This window comes from Melanotaenia boesemani, chromosome 1 (assembly GCF_017639745.1).
Source record: "Melanotaenia boesemani isolate fMelBoe1 chromosome 1, fMelBoe1.pri, whole genome shotgun sequence".
Classification (NCBI taxonomy): Eukaryota; Metazoa; Chordata; class Actinopteri; order Atheriniformes; family Melanotaeniidae; genus Melanotaenia; species Melanotaenia boesemani.
Window position 1 is genome coordinate 37859682 of NC_055682.1, and position 22003 is coordinate 37881684.

The 22003-nt window shown below is 36.8% G+C and overlaps 1 protein-coding gene across 1 annotated transcript in view; it reads left to right on the forward strand.

Moving 5' to 3' along the window:
* The window catches only part of si:ch211-186j3.6 (neural-cadherin), a 384844-nt gene that overhangs the window by 82359 nt on the left and 280482 nt on the right, over positions 1-22003 (forward strand). The gene's annotated exons all lie outside the window — the stretch shown is intronic.

Genomic DNA, 22003 nt, shown 5'->3' on the forward strand with positions numbered 1-22003 from the left:
ACTTCAGACGGATGAAATATTAGCGTTTTACATACAGTCATACAGCATCTTTCAGCTTTCAGTCTGTAGTCTTCGTTGGAGCTGTATTGTAACATCTGGCTGTAAAGGTTTTGATATTCTTCAAGCTATTGCCAGTGGTTGGTATTTTGTATGTCAAATGACAGATGACACACTTGTTTTTATGTGAGCATGTATATGTATCCGTCTGGAATAAAGATCAGAATCATGTGTTCATACCAGACATATTTGGGCCTTTCTGAACCATTTTCGCCTTTTATTGCCGGTTACAGCCCATTTTTGGGCAGATTATTCTTTTCTGGGTTGTTATCTCTGACTTGAGTTCTACGTTTTGTTGAGCTAGCTAACACAAAGAAAACCTGGCTGTATTCTCCTCTGCTCTGATCTTCTGTTATTATTTTGCCTCATGCACCATTGTATTAATCCCTGCTTTATCATGTTATAAATGACATCATGACCATCAATGAAAAGGGATAGACTTTGTCTTTATTTTAATCTAAGTCATTCAATCCTTTACGCAATGACATGACTTAAAAATGGTCTGAAAGCACCATCCTTATTATTTAATTATTTTATTCTTTATTCATGAGTAATTTGGTCTTAAGGTGCAGAGAGTCGACCACAGATTAATCAGAGAGAATAGTGTCATAGTGCTGCATTGGCACATTTCTAAATGACACAAAATACTCTAGGAGTACAATGTAGAGCATTAATAGCATTAAAAACTCCTGAGCAAAAGAAATTTAGATGCAGCAATGATTAGTTGAATGAAAAATACTTATTCATAAATTTGAATCAATCAATTAAACTGAATTAAGTGGCAACAGTGACTAGACAAAAGAGCCACCTTCAAACCAATTTACCAAAATTTAAACGCAATGAAGTCATTTCATTCACATATATTGTTCATTGACTTGACTTTGTAAATGCCTGTGGATGAACTAGTTAGTGATAAACCAGGTGCTTTGCTATTTGTGCGTCTGAGTGTGCTGGAAGGTGCCAGCTGTGTCATTGGTTATAGTTGCACCTGCTTGTCCCTCACAAACTCATAAATGTACACAATCTCACATGCAAACGCATACAAGCAAGCATTCCTTGGCCTTAAACGCAGCAATACAGTGAGACTCACAAAGGGAAAGACACAGACACAAACTCCTCGCCCACAGCGGATTGTCGGTCTGACGACTTGCCATTTCGCATCACTCTGCAGAGATGAGTGGGACACAAACATAAAACTGCTCCAAACCATACAGATGGAGAGGCAGATAGACCCACTGACATGGATGTAGATGTTTATAATAACACAAGACTCATGATGTGAGTGATGCTGATGCTCTGACAGAGCACATCTATTCTCAGCAGAGACGGTGGAAACTGAGACATAGATCTTTGTAGCCTCTGTAAGGATGTCAGAGCTGGAGGCAGAAACTGGATCACAACACTCTGAAAATGGAAGTCTGAGGAAAACATAAAAAAAAGAATATATTTTGTGGGAGCTTAACCACTTCTGCGACAGGCACATTGTAAAGTTACAGCACATTCTTTTTAGGTGTCATAAACCCTCTTAATGAGCCTGCTTTTTAACTGTGGGCTAGCTTCATGTTAAGTGGGTTAAGTTCTAAAATAGTCTTAACTGTACAAGGTAGCTAATCTGGGATCACAGCAGGATGAGTTAAGCTGAAGTTGACTTGAGTCCCATTTATCCAATTTCAGATGTGCCAGATTGACAACGGTAGCCAACTACTATAATCTCCACTAGCAGCAGACTGAACACACTTTGAGAACATGCTTTTAGGTCTGCCTTTATTTCACATTCATGCAGCGAGCAATGAACTCAGGTCTAATTTTAATTAGTATGAGTAAAGATTGACCTTTTTAAAGTTCCGAAAACTGGGACCTTTGAAATATTCAATCCTAGCCCCAGACATGCATATTCCACAGAGAGACTAATTACATGATGGATTTAATCACAGCTTCTGTTTTGCATTTTGCACAGCTAAACATGCTTAACAAAGAAAAAAATCTTCTGGTCTGTAACAGGTGTTTAAATTTAGGGAATGCAACCTGAGATGAACAACAGAGCATGGCATATTTAATTTTGTAAATGTTAATTCAACAAAAGCTAAGTAGCAGAAGTAGTCTGTGCAAAACTAATTACAACTTTGCTGTGTCCATAGGAATGAAAGGGGTAAAGAGCAGACACATGCTGCAAACTAACCCCTGCAAACTAATTTAAACAGATACATAAAAATGTAATAACATTTACATTAATATCAATTTTAACATTTAATGTGTAGTTTATTGCATGCCATAGTCAAAGGTGGGTGAATTAAAAACCCTTTATGGATACTGGTTTTAAGGTATTCAGTACAAAATAATAAATTTAGATACTTCATCGACTTGTGTTCAGGTATAAATTGTGTCAATGCTAAAAAAGATTTATGTAATCAGAAAACATGAAATATTTATATCATTTGAATATAACCATGTAGGTGCTTCATAAACTATTCCCAGGCTAATTTTCTGATGTTTTAGATCAAATCATGCATTAATTAAAATATATTATCTTAGCAAGTAATTAGTGAGGATGAATTTACATAAATAATTCTGAGGTATATGGTCAGATTGTTTTTGAAGTAGAAACGATGTTTGTGTGTTTGTTGCATCTTGAACAAAGTTAAAGTTCAGTACAGTATGTTGGATGTTGTGCAGAGACCCAGCTGACCTTGTCTTCTGAGTAACTCTGAAATGGTCAACACAGCACCAAAGCATCAGTTGGGGAGGTGATTAAGATGACCTGCAAGCCCCCACACACACTGCAAACACACACACAGATGCATCAGCGTGCTGATTAGTGTCAGTGTTGCAGTAATGAGTACAGGGCTTTGTAAAAAAAAAAAATAATTAAATAAAAAAAAAATTGACTCTAATTAGTAACACGGCTTTCCTCTGAAATCACTGCAGTGGTTGGGAAGGATTACTTTCTCACCCCGAACAGAGAGACAAGAGAAAGAAAATTGGATAATGAGTGAGAACTACTTGTGATTGTATCATGACCGCATGGCTCATCCACTGCTCTGTGAGTGAAGAAAGGATCATGCAAGGGCACCAAAAGTTGAATGAACACATAACAGAACACATTTATGTACAACGGATGCTAGAGACAGACAACACTGGAAATGTACAATTGCACAAGCTAACAAGTCTGACTACGAAAGTAAAAGATAAGATTGTGATGGCCAACCATCTTGACTTCATTCTGCCTTGTCATTTTTAGATTAACTGGTGAATGTGTGTCACCTGCAAAGGTGGGAGTGGCAAAGCTTGTAAAGCCTGCTAATGCAGGTCTCTAGCTTTCTCTATCTAGGCAGCAGTTTTACCTCCACATGGAAACCAGTTCTCTTTTGGTTTGGTTTGCGTGTTTGTACATTACCCAACCACTCTGGACACTTCATTAGTTATGGCCAGATGAAGCCTCATGAAGCACTGAAGCTTTCCAGCAGAATGGTTCAGAAAAACGGTTTGTTTCTCAAGGCTTCATGTGCTTTGAAGCCACCTTCTGGCTCAAGTGTATAAAAAAGGCAACTTTGATGGAACCTGTGATGTACTGTATGGTGTGTCTGTAAAGGCTACCTGAAAAAAAAATCCAGTTTGTTTTTTTTAGTGATGACATCATGACTATATTGTATCATATACATAAGATTAATTTAGATCCATATTTATTTCCGAGGGAAAATTGACAAAAAAGAAATAAAAGGTCACTCCTAGAGTCATCATTAATGTCGACTGAGCTATAACCTTTGAACAAAAGTAGACATAGTTATGTGTTTCACAGGTGTGGTGAGCCGATTATTTTATAAAAGTAGCCTGTTTTATTTGTGCAAATAAATTATTTGGTCAAAATTGCATTGTCATGGAGTTTCCTAAAGTATAATTAGGGCATGAGGAGTAATATTTGTGTTCTGTGTCACTTCTGACAAAATGTGATTGGTTTAATCAGGCAGAGGATGATGAAAGTGGTTGTTTAAACCAGGTCAATGATCTATGGTTCAGAGAAGATTTTTTTTGTTTTTGTTTGTTTGTTTTAAGAAACATTTCTTTTTTCAACTGAGTTCATATTTGTAAATCAATTTTTGTCACCCTATAAAAAAAATTTAAAAAAAGAAAACTTGCCTGAGAAATTCAAGTTAGTTAATGTGTAGAAAAGGATTTGCAAGGTTGTAAAAAGATTTGTATTTGTAAAGAAAACTAGAAGTTCTTTTACAAACATCTGTTCAGAGATACAAAGAGAAATTCTCCCTAGGAGTGATTGTAAGTCAGACTTCTCCTAGGGAGAATTTAGAAATGCCAATCATCCTAACAAGCATGCTGCTGGACTGTGGAAGAAGGCCGGAGGACCCAGAGAATCCACACATACAGAAGTAAAACATGCAAACTCCAAACAGAAAGACCTCAGCCAAGTCTCGAACCAAAACCCTCTTCCTGTACAAACAATCAACCACATAAATGGAGGCTTGGAGCATTAATGCTAAAGGACTAATGAGGAATGAGATGAGGTGTGACAGGAACAAGAAGTAAGTTTAAGCTCTACAAAACAGGAAGCAAGACTAACCAAAATATTAACTTAAACCCCAATACAAAACAAATCCTCACATACTATAAAGAAACACCGCTTAGAGGAACAGGACAAAAAATAAATCATGAAACACAAAAACCACAGTCTGAATTCAAGAAAGCTAAAAAACAAAACAAAAACAAAGAACAGACAAAACAAATAAAAACAAGACGGGAAACTGAAATTTACCAGGAAGTCAACCAGAGATAAAACTCATCATTTATTTATTTATTTATTTTGTGTGTGTGTGTTTCCACACAAGAAAACTGGGAAAGGTACCCTATCTGTCCCGACCCGTCCTACTTTGTAGGGGCCCTTCCATTGGGATACCAATCTAACCGACCTGACCCGAAAGGGTGGAGTCCATGCAATCTGTTTATTGGTTGAGAAAAAAAGTTGCTTCACATGCGACCTGGCATAAAAACAAAGCAGGATGGCTTTTGTTTAGAGCAATAGATTTACTTTTTGTTGATCAAATCTCTGTTTAAAATGGCGTTACAAAGCATGCCAAGAAGACAGAACACAAACTGTTAGATGGCCGCCATGCTCCTCCTTTGTTTCTGAGTCGTGTTTTTGGTTATACTTTAAGGAAGGTGCTGCACTGTGACGGTGTTGTGGTATTACTGAGGCATCTATCGCTATCCGGCTGATAATCTGCCTCTCAGGTAAGGTTACAGTTGGCTGTGGAAACGCACCAAGATTACAGTTTACAAACCATATCCGCACCCTGACTGTCCCGTCCCGCAGCCACTGGTGGAAACGAGGCTTTACAAGCACTTCAACAGAGTCAAATTGAATGCAGTAGTACTAATTAAAGGAAAACTTCCTAAAGTTGAGGGTTTAGATCAGGGTCGCTCAGTTCGGTCCTGCTATTTAATTAAAGTCAGGTGTGTTGGAGCAGGAAAACATTAAAGAGGTGCTGGACTGCAGTCCTCTTTTTCTTGTTAAATCAGTGTCAACAGATAGCTCTAAAGCTGCTGTAATTAGACATCACCAATAGTGGGAACAACATAATGGATTTTCTCTCCAATAGGAACTATTTTATTTATCAAGAAACTTATGAAGTCATCACAACTGACAGATAAAGGAATTCATGTCTCGGAAGAGCTTGTATTCTCAGTCCACCTGGCTACTGCTGAAAACAAACAAGTGGTTGTTCTTATTCTTCTCAATCAGTGATGAATAATAAAAACTTCCAGCTTCACAATCTGGAAATTTATTTCCAGATTAAGCAACAATCTTCTAAATTTTCTGCCATTTTCTTTCTTGTCTTCAAGAAGTCTGTTTCAAGGATGCATCTGAGTTCAACCAATGAAGTTTTGTTCAATGACTAAAAGATAAATGTTTACCAGCCATGTTCCTACATTTACAGTGTTGAGGAAGGTAAGGTGATGTGTGTACACTCTAGCTTCTAGGTCTGCTGCCAAGGTGTGGGTTTGCTGTGTGGAAAAAACACCCACAACCAACGGAACTCATTTTGTTCTTCTTCATTTAAAAATAGAAAAATGGATAGAAAGCAAAGAAAAAAAAGTGGTGGGATGAGAGAAAAAAGAAGTGTGATGTGTTCAAACTCAATTTCTCCTTCCTCAGATTGACTTCAAAGCTACAGGGCTAATCCTCTCATGCTTGCTCGTTAATAATCCAGTTAATAATCCGTTTAGCTGCTTTCATGCTGTGCTGTTTATGGTGCTGCAGAAAAGTGAGGCGAGGACTCGTGGTGTTTTACTCGAAGGAGCCCTCCACCCTTCATGTGTTTACATAGATGTGTGTCAGCCAGGTCACACGGGATCTTATTAATGCTTCATCAACACCTTCTAGACATATATGCAAATATACATAAATCTAAATTATAGACACACACTTTGATTTAACTTCTAATAATATGGGTGTGCATTTAAATGGGTTATTTATATGATGATACTAAACTCCACATTTCCAAACTCATCACCTTAACTGTGATGATTTCAAGTTGGATTTGTTGTCTTTGAATTGAAGGTCAGATGAAATTTTATGGGTAATCAATGCAGAAAACTGGTGGGCCATGCCACCAAAAGTATAAACTGTAATAAACACTGGTTTAAAGAAAAGAGTGAGGGCTAGAATGATGAAGGTAAAAATGTGCCAAAATAAACAAACTTGTAGATTTGATGTGAAAACTTGTAGAATAAAATGTGAGAAGTTGCGCATTAAAAATCTGAACTTGTATGTTAAAATATTCTGCTATAAAGAAAACTGAACTGAATTTGAAGTTACAGAGAAAAAATAGTCCATCTGACAAATTATCTTCCATAGTTTACTTGTAATTAAATTATTTTTCAAGTGTTCGTTTTGCTTTACAATCTCAACTTAGCGATCACAACTTCCTGAATCTGCTGCTGCAAGTCACAAATGTGCTCTCGAGAGTCACAGCGTGATAAAACTGTGGCCTGACTTTTGGCTCATTCCTTGCATTTATTTGTCAAACCTTGTCATTTATAAGTTAGAACTGTTCAGATTTGTTCAGCTAGCCAGCAGTCACCTTTCATACACACCAAAGAGCATATTCACTTGATCTTAATGTAATTCTTTATACATTTTGTTAGAGCATATGTTCGTTTACTCCTAAAACACACAATGGGGTAGTCAAAACGATGGTTAATGAAGTAACCTTCCCCAGGTTGGTGCGCCATAGCGATAGCTGCCAAGACATCCGAAAAGAGAAACTCTGGAGACGTTGGTCTCACAACCATTCACTCTGATTGGTTAAGTGTGAGTTTTCTTTACAGCAGAAAATTCTGACATACAAGTTCCGATTTTTGATGCGCAACTTCTCACATTTTATTCTACAAGTTTTCACATCAAATCTACAAGTTTGTTTATTTTGGCACATTTTTACCTTCATATAGAATAAAGCAAGCAATGGATCTGGTTAAGATTAGGTCATAAACAGATACAATGGTGGAAACAGACGTCTGTGTGCGCGTATATGTGCATGAATAAAAGAAGCCATTAAATATGAGCCTAGAGGGATCTTAGAGAGACGGCTCTACTATGAGTCCTCACTTATTTTTTTCTCTTTCATGCTTTCTCACTCCAGCAATCTGCTTGCTTCTTTCTCCTCCATTTTCCTCGACTTTGCTCCTCTTTCTATCCATTATGGAATAACGCCAGCCTCAAGGTTTTGGGCTGGAATCCATATTTTCATAGTACAAGCTTTTAGCTGCCATTTTCAGTGAACCCAAACGAGCTGGTTGCCAGATCCATCATGGTTTTATCTCTCATTATCTGTAAGACTTTTGACCCCATCTGCTAGTCCTCTGCAACTGTTGGAATTGGGTGTAGATGAGAGATGAAACAATTAACTTACATTTTGTACAATCAACAAAAAGAACTTGATGGGAGAACCAATACGCGGGAGAAAGAAATTGGAGAAATGATGTTGCTCGTCTTCTCTGTTCCTGCTTTGTCGCCAAAAGCAAAGTTAAAGCAAAGAAAAGCAAAGTTATGGGGAAGATATTTCGGAAAACTTGTGGCTGTCAGAGGTCTGCACTTTCATTTACAAAAGCATACCATTGAAATTGTCCCTGAAACATTTTTATTTCTACTTAACTACAATTATAATTCACAGGAAAAAAGCAAAATAACAAAACTAGAAAGAAAAATTGTGAACTAGACTTACAAGGATGACTTGATAAATATGTCATGGGCAAACTAGCTTGAATTTTTGTGATAAATAATTTCAGTCATTCTTTGGAAAAATAACAGCCAAAATATCTCAAGGTGTGCTTTCAGGATTAGAGGAACATCTTTGACATATGGTTTGCTGAAAACAGTTTTTTTAAGACTTATTCTTAATTAATTTAAAATAATGTATATATTTTATTGATCCGTTAACTGATAATAGCAATAACCACAGGGTTTATCATCATTAAATCTACGAATATCAGTTATTTGCAGAAAAATTAAGAGTATATTGTTAAACAGGCTGAACTAACCTCTAAAATAATAATAATAATAATAATAATAATAACAATAATAACAATAATAATAATAATGATAATAAGAGGAAGAAGAAGAAGAAAAAGAAGAATCTTTAAATAGTTATATATTATTATTATTATTATAATGTGTTTACATTGTATTTTAATTTTATTATAAATTTTGCTGTTATTTATTTTATTTTCAAAATAATTCTATAAAAAATAATGCATTAGACTAAAATGAGCAGATCTAACAGTTACAGCTAAACCCTGCGGGTAACGGTAAGTATAGATATTATCCTGTTTTTGGCTTATTAATATGCTGGCTCACCTGCTTTGGTGTGTACCAGAGAGGCGTGTTCTTAAGTTTCTTGTTGTTGGCTGTTATGGATGGTCAGATATGACATTACTGAGCTTTAGTGAGTCTGTTGAACTCCGTTTGGCTCCGCTATGAACAGCAGATGACTTGCAGTTAAACGGTGTTATATCGGTTTGAAATAACCTTAGTATGCCATGACCTTATCTGTCGGTTCAGACTCTTTATCAAAACGACATATGTATATAGGATAGGTGGGTTACGCTGATAACATTTACATATCATATAGTTCAGCTATAGTAATTCCAGAATTAAACACTACATATTTATTCTCACTCAGTTTGGGAGAAGGCACTGGACGCTAATAACTCAATACATATTGATGGGTTATTTGTGGTATTCTGTACTACACATGCTCATTGACCAGGGGTATGCCATTCTGATGGGTACGCCACACCACCAGGGCACCAGATGTGAAGTATGGGCAGCAATGGATTCATTCAGATTATTTAAGTCCTTATTTGTTAAAATGGCAAACACTAGAAATAAATTCAGTTGCTTAGGGCCATGGTTGGACATGTTAAGTAGAAATGCCATAATATTAACAGATGGAAATAAAAATTATAAAGGGACGAGGCATGGAACACATCATAGTACTTGTAGCTACTGCTAATTTCCAGTGACTGTCCCTAGGAGGGACTAATATCTACGATGTAATATCTCTTAGCAATAGTAAAAATCATGATGAATATACTGAAACCTGACAGATATGGGACAAAAACAAAAAAAAGATTGTAATCAGTGATACTGGATTTTTTTTACTGGAATGGGAAATATCTTTTTCAGAAAACATACTTTAAATACATTGTGTAATGTGTTCCTATGTTATTTCAGATAGGATACAAATTTATAATAAAATATTTCACTATGTAGGTTAACTATTAAAGAAAAAAAAAAAAAAAGTTGTTGTGTGCTCCCACGTGTCTGAATTGTTTTAAGTTATATTCTATTCTATTCTTTTCAATTCTGTTCTATTCTATTCTACAGTAACTTGGCAGATGCTTTTATCCAAAGCCACTCACATCTAAGAGTAAGAGCAACACAAGCAAGAATTCAAATAAGATGGGACATCATAATTAAGAAGTAGACTCTCATTGGTGATTACACTTACACACATCTGGTGTCTGTAATACAGAAGCTCATAGCTTTAGTTTTCATGAGAGTTTAGTTTTAGCTCAAAGATTTTCATTTAGTCTTCTTATCTCAATTATATAAGGGTTTTTTTTATTTCTATTCAGACAATAAGAATAGCATGTAGTAACATGGCCGTCTCAGCGGAGCTGACAGGTTTGGAGGTCACGCCTCCGAAAAATAGCTGATAACACGTCAGCAACGCGTCACGGGATGTTTCTAAGGAAAGCTGCAGGTGGCAGCCAAAACATGTCAGGTGTGTAACAACATCCTACTATTGTCTGAATAGAAAAAAAACACTTTATGGTACCACATTCCACTCCACAGCTAGTTAATGGCTTACTTTTGCCATGATAAAGGCTTAAAACGTAAAAAAAAAAAAAAAAAATAAACTAAAATCAGCATGGCAGATACAGTGAAGAGACCCAAAACAATACTGTTGGTGAAAGTAATGAAAAACGTGTGTGAGCGGGACTGAAGAAAAAAAACCAAAACACATCCGACAGGATTTTACTGCTGAAGAAAAAGCTTAGAGAAAAAACCAGGACGGTTGCAGACGTTGTGACAGTACTAAAATTCCACTGTGTCAAAGTAAATACTCAGTACCTAATACCATTTTTGATACCACGAAGGAAAAATTTGACTTTATAAACGGCAGCACTGACACAAAGATGTTCACTCAGGCCAGGTTCTCCACACTAAGAAGATGAGCAACACAAAAGTTTGGAGATCCACATAAAATCCAGAGAAAAAACAAAGCCCTTCATATTTTTCTTTTAAAGTTATACATGTGGTTTGGTCATTTTAAAGGCTAAACTGTCCATCACCCAAAAATTGATCAGTACTGAAACGGAGATAAAAAATAATTATGTGGAGTGAGTTTATGTTGACTGATGTTAAATGGTTGAGTGTCATCTGTGTCACTTCCACTGAGGTGGACACATGCTGTTTCTGAGAGGCTGTTGACTTTAACGCAGTTTTTTCAATATTTGGTAGAGCTTCCTTTTAACTGGTTGGGTGTTTTGAATTTCACTCTCTTCTGCAGAGTGATTAGTTGATTTCTTCCTTTTAAAATGCTGCAGGCAGATTCTTCATCTTGCCACTTTCCTGGGGAGGCGGCGAGGCGAGACCCAAGCAGGCTCTTGCTTCTGGTGTTAAGCGCCCTGGCATCCACTGGGCAAGATGTGCTTTGGGGACAGTGGCGGGTGGGGAGTTTGGTTGGGGCAGCACACTTGTTAAACTGTAACACAGGTGCTCTGAAGCAAGCTATGGGTAGACAAAAACCTCCCATGGAGCATGTCAAAAACTCACTTGAAGTTGATTTTCATTGAGAATTCAGACTGTGAAAGTAGGGTCTCATGAGCCTTCTGACTTTTGGAGTTTTGAGGTTTAAGAAGTTACTACAGGGATAACTGGCTTGTGATGGCCAAGTGTTCATAACAGTGTTGCTATTTGATCCTTCAGTGTCAGCAAACCATCTTTCTATTAGAACTTTGCCAGTGTTTCATGTTTAAAGTTAATGTTTTTCATCAAGCTAGTTTCTAGTTTCTCGTTCTAGAGAGCAGGTTTATTAAAATTAAATAGACATTTTCTGTCAGGAAAGAAGAAAAAGAACCAACATTTCCCTTTGTCCATCAATACCCATGCAAATGTGGAGAAAATTGTGATCGTGACAGAAACTGCTCCCAAAAGCCAATGAGAAATGTAATTTTTTGGTTTTTCTTTTCTTTTAAAAATAAATTTGTTTTTATCCCTGGTGGATATAAGTTTTGAGGCAAGACTGCAATAACATGACTATGTTTTACGAACGTCTTGCCTCTAGTTGGGTAAATCTTAGTCATGGCGACATGCAACTTACAGGTTTGGAATCTGTGAGATATGAGCTTTCAGTAGAGGAGTCGTTTGTCCATGTTCAGGCCATCAGGTGGATACGGGGAGCCATAATTTCTCTTTACATATTTTTTCGGACTTTGTTTACCTGGCCTTTTTAAATGTTTGATTTGGTTGTCTTAACTGTGTTTGGTAGGCAAAGAAACGGTTTTACTGAGCTGTTAGCTGAGATTCTGGACTTTCTGTGTATACCACACATGTTTATCGTAACATTTACAGACCTGATGTTCAACCTGTAAAACTGGATGTTAAACCCTTAACTCCCAGTAGTGGAGGGTGCAGGTAAAGCTAAACATTCAAGCTAAGAATGCAAAGTTAGAGAAATTATAGGCCAGAAACCTGGATAATGAAACACTGAAGGTGCATGGATGGAAGTTATTGTGCATATTGTGAATATTTCTCTCTCCTCACCATCTAGAAGCTGTGAGATTCTCATCCTGCTTTCTGTCTGTTCACCTGATGCTGATATTCATCAGATATAGTTTCTTCTGTGTTTAGAAAGAAGAAGCTTCACAGCTTTAAATTCATCCTGCTTTTTACCTTTTAGTTAGTAAATCCTGAAAGTGTCATAATTCTTTGTGAAAAAAAAAAAAAAAAAAAAAAATATATATATATATATATATATATATATATATATATATATATATAAAGACACATTTTAACTGTTGCTGTTTAAAGAGAAAACTGCTACTAAGCCTGTTTATGTGTTTAGTGCAGGGGTCTGCAACCTTTCTAATCCAAAGAGCCATTTTCCCCTCAGCCAGCTAAATAAAACTTCTGTAGAGCTGCAAATGTTACGAGACCTTTTAGAAAAGAAAGCTTATATATACACTGACATTACATTACCCTGGACTACACAAAAACAAAATAAACATAATAATAAAAATAACAACACTAATAATAATAATAGGATAAGCCCACAAGGGGATCACACTATTATATTTTGCTTACTTGTTTAATTGTTTTTCTCAGTTTAACTTTTTATTTTAATTATTATCTCAGAAAATGTGACTTGTTTCATACACATTGAAACAGCTTAGACCTTTAAAAAGTGATCAAGAACAGGCTGCTTAAATTAAAAAGGTTGATCTAGTACACATGTCGCCTTTTAATTGCAGCTGTCAGATCATGACCTTTTTATCAATTATTTTAAAACCATCATTAAAATGTTGTTATTCGCACATCAATTCATTAGGAATGTTATGAGGATATAAAAAGTGATCTGTGATAAGTATCAGCCAATAACTTGCATTGATCAGTGATAGGATCCAAAAATCCTGATTAGGGGGTCTTTAGTACCACTAAGCACTTACACCATCCCTCATGTTTTATATTATTTCTCAGTATTGTGTTATGATAATGACAGGCCTGCATTAAAAATTCATTATCTTTTAAAACACGACGACACTCATGGAAACAGATTCTTCCTCCCTCTGGATGTTTCACAAGATGTGGTGATGATTGAAAAACAAATGAAAAAGAGCATGTTTTTAAGCCACCGTGCTGTCTCTCAAACAGAAGGGTTAGTGGGATTGAGCAGTTGCAGCTCTTAGAACAATTAAAACCATGTTGAACTGGTTTCATGTCGGCAACAGAAGCCAGCTCACTTTTGAACATCAGCTTGTCTTGATGTGTTCAGCTGTTGGTGAGCAGACGCATGAGGGCTGCCTGCAGTGGTGCTGTGACGTTGTCTAAGATGGAGGCAGGACAGTTGGGACTGACGCTATAGCAAACTAATATCTGATTAAATGTTTGTTTTTTTTTTTGTTTTTTTTTGTTTTTTTGTAGTCAGTTGTATATTGAGTCTTTCTCATTTTAAAAAAATCACCAAAATGTAAGCATAGCTAAAGTAGATTCATTTGATTTGTGATATATTCTTTATTTTTCAATGAGCTTTTGCGTTTCTAAGAAGGCATAGTCTCTTGTTGAAGCAGACATATGTGTGTATTTGTTTGAGCACATTATTGGCAGAGTGAGGGTTTTCAATTATGAGAAGTTGTGCTGGAAGAATGAGCAGAAACTATTGGCTAACCATTTGTATCATTTGCAATTAGTGTAAGAAGCAATGCTTCATCTCTCTTTCTCTCTCTCTTTCTCTGTGTGACTCTTGTGCTTTGTCTTCCTCTCATCCATCGATTTTAATTGGCATTTCTATGGGAGAATTTGAAAAAGTCACTCAGGCAGCAACAGCTTTCTGTTCAGATTATGGACGGAAGTTGCCAGCAAGAGCCAAATAGCCCTTTGTAATCCTCATGGAGCACATTTAATTAACTGGCCCTCTCTGCTATTTTTTCCACCCTATCTCACTTCCTTATTCTTTATTAATCTGTTTCTTCTTTTCTTTTGTATGCTTGTCTGTTCTCTTACTCCATTCTTCTTTCAAAGATGTGAGGGCATTTTGAGAAGACTGCTTGGACACATTTACAAATACACCCCACCGACACAAAGGAAGTCTCTCAGGTGCTGAAACTCTTCTTCTAATGCTCAAAGACTTGTAAGTTCAGCATGTAAAAGCTAATGAGACAGCTACAAAGAAAGAGCGTGGTGCACTAAGATGAGGAGTTCCACATCAAGCCATCACTACTGTCAACTTAATGGATGGCAGAAGGGTAAGAGAGAGACTGTGGAAGGTGCTGATCTGGGTTATCGAAGAAGAGAAGTGGGGTGGGGGTCTGTTCTTGATTCATCAGCTTCTTAACAGAGTGGCTTCCCTTGTGACATGTTCATGATCAATTCATTATGTAATAATGAAATATAGACTGCCTAGGGAAACAGATTCTGGGCAGTCTATGATGGTATTTTAGTTGACGGCTGTTAAGCAAGCAAATTGATAATGATAAGATCAAGGGTTAGGCCTTTCAGTCAAAAATACTATTTAAAATCCCTGAAAATTGTTTTACTACTTTTCTTTTTTTTTTTTAATCCTTAATTGCCCAATTTGCCCGAACGCTGAGTGTTTAGCTTACTTACAGTATCATCATCAGCGAGTGTCTTCAGTCTTGTTCTGATGATTTTTCTTGATGGGACTGAAAACTCAGCCTCAACTATTTCCATTAAACTACAAAAACTTTTACTTTCAACAACATTGATAGGAGGCATGTCTTTAGCTATCATCTTGGAAATGTGTTCCACTATTTTTTGTTCAAATCTATCGTCAAACTTAATTTGTCTGGTAAGAAATCTGCTACTGACTGCTGATTTGTGGATGAAGCTTCTGTTGGATGCTGTACTCTAAAATGACTGGCAGAGGCTGTACTGGAGCTCATTCATTCATTCATTATACAGGCATAAAATGGTTTAAATAGGAGGTTGAGATACCCTATGGGAAAATGGAACACTTTTTAAATTATTTATTCATTTACTATTTTAGTGTTAGTGGTATTAGTTTTATATATACAACTTCAAATTATTTTTTTTGTTACCCCAGTGAAGAAATTGTACAGAGGCATCCAACTTGGTGGGATTTTATAGACTTTTGTAATTTCAGTGTGCAGACTGTTTAGTTGATCTTTTCCTTTGAAATGCAGCTAGCTATTTGTCTGTGTGCAGTTTGTTGTGCTTCAAGAGTGCCTGATGTTTGTAGTTGTGGTCATCACTGCGAATGTTGGGCCACAACGAAAGCAGTTTCTTTCTTTGTGGTATATTTTCCTTATGAAAAAAAAAAAAAAAAAAAAGCCATCACATCTTATTCTTATTAGTTCAGGGCTGCCGTGCCACATGTCTGGATGCATATAGTTCAAAAGGCTGAGAAAAACAATAGCGGCAGTCAGTTTTTTATTGACCCAACAAAATTAGAAGATGGCTGCTATTACAAGGAAACATGCTCACACTGACTCTAGGTTTACTCACACAAGGCATAGACATGTGTGTGTACATGTACAAATACTCACACAGACGTATTTCCACTCCACAGTCATGTTTACTGTCTGAAGCTTTTTGAACATTATAAATAATTTTAAGTTTAAAGCAGCCACCTGAATTTGTTCAGCTGCTAGTGATAGGAGAGGTTGTATCAGTGGTAATATGTGAGGCTTTGCATCAACTGTAAAGTAAATATTACAGCATGTGAATCTAAAAATTGTCCCCCGTGCTTAGAATTTCAAGACTCCAGTCCTTTTTCTGTCTCTCTCAAAAAAAAAGATTGAGGTACTTATTTGTGTATGTCATATTTTTTTTACCCTTTCATCTGCTTCTTGCAGTGACAATTGAATGTAAGCTTCCAAAAGCAAGCAGCAGAGCTCCCATAGACTTTGCCGTATGAAATTATAACTTTTGAACAACTTGGACTTGTTTTTTTTGTTTTTTTTTGCTGTTGTTCATTAACTTTGCTTGTTAATTACATCGTAAAGGCACCCTCCATTTTTCGTAGCAGTGTTCATGCATAGACCTACAGGACTCTAGATATATGTTCTGAAAACATGATGAGTGGAAAGCTCCATGAGAAGAATAGCGTGGAAATGCTTGGAGCAGCCTTTTGGAACAAATGAGGTTGGTGGCCATAGAAAAGCCTTCTATGACACTATTAGTAATCCCAGTTCCCACTGTTTTGTAGGGATTGCAACATATCATTAGATCCTGTAAGATTCATTAGTGTGAGGGATGGCAATGGCACCAATCTGTATCTCCCTATGGTCCTTCATTAGCCACTAATCCACTGATGATTGTTATAAGTGAGAAAGGCGTGTGTGTGTGTGTGTGTGTGTGTGTGTGTGTGTGTGTGTAATCCACTGATGATTGTTATAAGTGAGAAAGGCGTGTGTGTGTGTGTGTGTGTTTGTGTGTGAGAGAGAGAGAGATGTATTTTGGCATAGTGCTCTGAATATTAGCTTGGTGATTTATTATCTGGGTAATGCCGTCCCTTCTTCCCCAAAGCAGCATTGTCCTTTTGCCAATTAATTTTGAATCTGTTGCGACCACAAATTGGGGGCGAGAGCGAGAGCAAGAGAGAGAGGAAGAGAGAGAAAGAGAGATATCATCAACAAACACGTTGGTTGAACCCCAGAGTCAAGTGCAGTCTTATACATTTTTCTGTAAGCTATAGCTGGTTAATTCGGCTCTTCTGTCTTCTTTTGATGTCTGCTTATGTTTTTTCTTGTAATGTTCCCTCATCCCCATCTCCTCCGTAATGCCATTGATTTATGCAACTGCTCGCTCGTGCTTTTCTTTTTTTCCTCAATTCTTCCATCTTCCTCTTTTCGTTATTCGACTGTTTCTATAACAACCACAGGGTCATTTTTCAGCCTCCGCGCTTCACTCTTAATCCTGTTCATGCGACACTCGGCTCTTATTTTTCTTGCAGCTCTTTCCTGCTGCGCTGTATATTACTTGATTGCACCCTGTCATTCAGAAAATGCTTCTCTCGTCCGTGTTTATGGCCAGGGTTCATCATATAGTGCACAGTCACAGGCAAGCCACTTTCCTCATCTCTCTGAATTTATTTGAGTCCATGTAAATCTACAAATGTGAATCTATAAAGCAATTTATTTTTCCAATAGGTATCAAAACTGGGACAACTGAAATCCATTGGCTCCAGTCTTAAAATTACTGCCCGTTCCCTGCCGTGACAAGTGAACGCTGCTGTTCGGTCTGCGTAAGTGTGAATGAGAAGAAGGATGTACTGATGAGGGCTGTGTGGAACCTTACTGTGTTTCACCAGTGTCACTATGATTGCTGTTTACAATGCATTGCACTACACTGATTATAATTACTGGTTGAGATGCTTTAATGGCCTCATCAGTTTCTTCTGGGTGATGCTTCCCTTGTATCTTCTTATTGCACACTGACAAACGAAATGTAGGGAGACAAACGATCAATAGAAACCATGGTAACGTAATAAAATCTGTGTTGTTTTAAATCTATATATATATAAATGTATAATTTCTTTTGTTTTATCTGTGTTTGAACACTGCTTTTGCCTTTTTTCCTTCTTGTGTGCAGACTGTTCAGTTGATCTTTTACTTTGAAATGCGGCTAGCTATTTGTCTGTGCAGTTTGTTGTGCTTCAAGAGTGCCTGATGTTTGTAGTTGTGGTCATCACTACGAATGTTGGGCCACAACGATAGCAGTTTCTTTCTTTGCGGTATATTTTCCTTACAAAATGCGTGGCTGAAAAGCCAGCTGATATCACATCTTATCCTTATTACATGAAGTATTAAATCACACGTGAAGTTAAATTGAGACTGCATTGTTCAACAGCCATATAAATGTCAGAGTTACCATTGTTTTTTCTGCAGGAAAAAGTTGGCACTCACAACTTTAAGCAAGTTTAATTATCATGTTATGAAGGAATGTGTGTTAACTTGTTTTCTAAAGCTAAGTTTTACTATATAACTTCTCAAAATGTGTTCATTGTTCATAAGTGCTGCAGTGTCTTCAGTAACTGGATGTCAGTTTTCCGTCTTTAGTAAGGAAAGACTGTGTTTTAAATCAAAGCTTTCTTAACTAATATTTTGGCGTTTTTTTTTTTTATATCAAATTTTTATCATTTTCTGCAGTCTATAAATAAAAAAGAGAGACTAGTATTATAAATGCAACACTGATGGCAGATATTGGTTATATGGGGCTCGGTTGCAGGAGCAACTGCAGAGATCACGAGACCCATCTCTTTCCATCTACATCTACTGGCTCTTCTGATGGGTCACCATGTCAAACCCAGCCATTAAAAAAAGTTTGTTTTAGTTCAATTTATTCTCCACGCGGAGTGGGAATAACTGCGGGGGATGTCTGTGTCTTTAAGTGCAATAAACAATTGACTCAGTTATTTCATATTTAACGTGAAACTTTGTCGGTGGCTGGACGGGGTTGTGCCTGCAGGGGTGTCGGTGTCTTTAAATGCCAAATGTGATGTATACATTTTAGGACTTTCTCGGCACCTCAGTCGGGTGTTTACAAGGAGACCAATTCTCCCTCACAGTTGAAAAGAAATCCTGGAGGAAACCCTGGTGTTACTTAACATAGCGCACACATATGCAGCCTGTTGTTCCGTGGGCTATTGTGTAGTTGATTAACTTGCCTTTCCACATTAAATGTTTGTTCTTAGTCTTGGATTTTAATAATTTTCTAAATAAATAAGATTTCTAGTCCAGGGCAACTATATGTTTGTTTTTCTTTTCTCTCTCTCTCTCTCTCTCTCTCTCTCTCTCTCTCTCTCTCTCTCTCTCGCTTCATTACACGTTTCATGACAATCACTTGTACTCCAGAGTGACTTATAGTCCTGAAAATACTGTTCTTATTGCACAACACGCAATAAGAACCGTACACTCTAAGAAGGTGATTTAACCACAAAAAAGAAAAAAAGAAAATAAAGGAAGTGTCTGAACCACGGATGGACCACTCGTACTTGTTCAATGACTACTTGTATCCAAAGAGTCCCCTTCATCATACTGTTCACATTTTGACATCATTAGACCAGGAGGAAACCTAACACATGACAAGTTATTGACACATTGCCACGTTATGTTGTGGTATACCCACCACTATCATTAGCTTTTGTTTCGATCAACTGTTTGACATTGAGGAATTGCCATTGCAAGATTCTTTCTAAATATCCTACATCAATAATTTAATATGAGTGAAGTTTTGACATTTTCTATAAATTTCACTGGAAAGTTGAATATCCCAAACTTTTTCTGAGTAGTGTATAATTTTCCCAGCAAATATTGGATGTGCCTGAGGCTTCCAGCAAGTTGTATATACTCAGATTACTTTAGGAGATGTTCAAAAGGAAAAAAATAAAAAGTAATTCTAATAGGTAAATGTCAGAAGCTACCTGGGCAGAAGTTGTGCATAAAAAATCTTATGTTAAGGTCCATTGTTACTGTGTTCCAATAAATGTTAAGTGGGCATCACAATGTAAATGATAGAAGCAACCAAAAAAAAGTAAAAATATAGTGCCACGTCTTTGAGCTGAATTACTAAGAGAAAGAAAGGCAACAAATTGGACATCATCCAGAAAACCCTCAAATTAGTGGAACTATGCTCAAAGGTAAGAATAGGACAGCGTAAGACCGGCTGAGGTCACAAGTAATATTCTCCCCTATGTCCATAAATACTACTCGTGTCAAGTAGATAATTTTGAAAAATGAATTCCAGGCTCTGTGACTCGTAGGGCTTAAAAGGTGGAAGCTGGAGCGGATCTCTGTGGACCCTACAGTGAGATGTATATGACCGCATTTCAAACCTGAATGCAGAATAAGTGGTAAAGGCAACACTGAAATCATCTCTGGGAATGTACACCAAGATTAAGAAGATCAGAGGTGTGGAAACTTAGAGTGAGACTAAATCTGTTGTCTGTTAAATTGTATAAATAAGTCGCACCTGACTATAAGTTGCAGGACCAGCCAAACTATGAAAAAGAAGTGGGACTTATAGTCAGGAAAATATGGTAAACAGTAGAACAAACAAACTAGTTATGATTATCTACTTTTTTAAACTAAATTATTTAATTTTAAAAAAAAGCATTTAATCAGATATGCTTTTTAAATGTTTTTGTCTACATTAAAAGGCATTAATATCCGACTGTGAGCCAGAGCATCATCAGCCAGTAGCAGCTTCATGCAATTTATTTCCAGGCTGGTAATGGAGCAGAAGGCTCCTTCTCTTCCTCCTTCACCTCCTGCTCTACCTGCAGCTCAAGCATGGCTGCTGCAGCCCACAGACGAGCCTCTTGTGAGTGCTTCTGGATGGGGGAGGGGTCCGCGACTCATTGAGTAAAGTAAATAATCTGTGATTTCCTGTCAGTCTCAAGTCTCCAATAACACTAGAAAAAGTTGCTTAATGTGTCGCTATAATCGTAAAAAAAAAAAAAAGTCATTAGAGAGGTCTAAAAGCTCGCTAATTATAGGCTACAGTGCCTGTTTAAAATGGATAGAGAGGACTGTTTTTGTTTTTTTTTTTCCTGTGAACCAGCAGACACTAAAGTGGCATTTACGTATCGATACCCATGCTAATTCATATCGAACTAGATACTAAATTTTAGAATCGATTAGTATCTGAGAATCGATTATTTTGACAACCCTAGTATGTGCAGCATTGTGGGAGTATTAAATTCAAATACAAATTATTTATTAGTGATGCTTTTGTGTTTAGTGTGGCTACATTTAAACTTTGAAGTTTGAAAGACTGAGGACAGTCACAATGGACTTCTGTAACACAGGAATTTGTGTTAAACACTATTTGTTGAAAAGAAATTGTGATTCCTTTATCAGTCCCACAGCGGGGACATGTGCAGTACGACAGCAGCAAGACACGCTGTGGAAAATAAACAGTACAAAATGCAAGACATTGATTAAAACAAAAAAGAAAAAAAAGAAAATAAGATAGTTAGCATATAAATCTAAATAAAATTAAAATAAAATAAATATAACTTCAATTATGATTATACATGTACAGAGAGATGATATGCCTGACAATCCATATAAGAATATATAATAGCCCAAAAGGGAAAACAGCAAAACAGTGAAATGAATAGCGAGGTGGAGTGTGTTGTGCAAGAGTCCAGTTGCTAGTCGATTATCTGAGTGTCTATTTGTCTGCAGACTAGCAGGCATTTTCTTTATTGTACAGTCTGACAGCAGCGCACAGGAAGGACCTTTGGTACGCGAGGGGATGTGTATATTTTTTAAATGATCAAATAGACATCAGTCACAGATATTATTTGATATTTTACAATTAAATGACTGAGTTCACAGTCTCATCAAGAAAACCCATTAGCACAAGACTAAAGAAACTGCATGATGATACTGGAGGTGTGTTGAATCCTTGGTGAGGGTTGACAAGCTGTTATAAAGACTTGCTTTATTTGCCTTGTAAATATAAACCAATAACAACAGCCTGGCTTTAAAACATCTTTATTGCTGGCAGATGACAGTTTATAACAATGAGTCCACTTAAACACAAAAAGCCATTATACAATTTACTGTAAACAGCATAATGTGATGTATTTTTGATATATCTGATTACTCACAGTTAACTGATTTTATGGTCATGTAAACACATTCAAGATCAAAATGGTGG